Here is an 852-nt window from a genome sequence, read left to right as displayed (position 1 = left end):
TGAGTTGTTTCTTCCAGGTATACAGACTACGTGTAAATGGATTGAAGCCCCGTAATAACCACCAATTAGCAGAGAACTGTTGATGAGACAGGACTGAGAAATCCTTTGTCTCGGAATGACCTGCTAGATAGTCATTGCTTTGAATATTATAGTTGTTTGCTATCTTACTGCAATGACGTTCAAAGCAACCTAATATAAAGCTGAAGGTTTAGAAACTGTAGTATAATAAATCGGAAAATAGCTTCTGATCATATTTATTGTTTCCTGTTTTATTGTTTAGTTAATGACGACATATTAAATAGTAGAAATTTGTTGACTTGCAGGATAATTTTGCGCAAGTTTGTCCGTATGAGTTGAATGACAAAAAAAAAAGATATAACCTTGTCAGTCTATTGAAAATCATTTGAACTTAATACACGCATGTCTTTGTGTGATAATGGCATTTGGTAATGATGATAAATGCTTTATTTTTTGTAAGCCATTCTCTGTTTTGGATTGCATAGGAAATATAATGCCCAGCTTACATTTCTTACACACCTGAGTCGTATGTTGTCTGAAAGCTCTACTGCAGAAGAAAAGATCACTGTGCTTAAAAATACATGCTCTGGAAGATGCATTTTTTTTTTCACTCGAGCGTGTTTTTCCTGAGCCGAGAAGACACCCTGGAGTATCTCTTAGGCGGTCTTGTTTCCTGATGGCACAGTACTTAGGAACAGGAGAGAGAGAGAGAGAGAGAGAGAGAGAGAGAGAGAGAGAGAGAGAGAGAGAGAGAGAGAGAGAGAGAGAGAGAGAGAGAGAGAGAGAGAGTGAGTGTGTGTGTGTGTGGTTGTGTGTGTGTGTTGTGTGTGTGTG

Source organism: Portunus trituberculatus, chromosome 43 (assembly GCF_017591435.1).
Source record: "Portunus trituberculatus isolate SZX2019 chromosome 43, ASM1759143v1, whole genome shotgun sequence".
Classification (NCBI taxonomy): Eukaryota; Metazoa; Arthropoda; class Malacostraca; order Decapoda; family Portunidae; genus Portunus; species Portunus trituberculatus.
The sequence above is the reverse complement of the archived record's forward strand: the minus strand, read 5'-3'. Positions refer to the sequence as shown.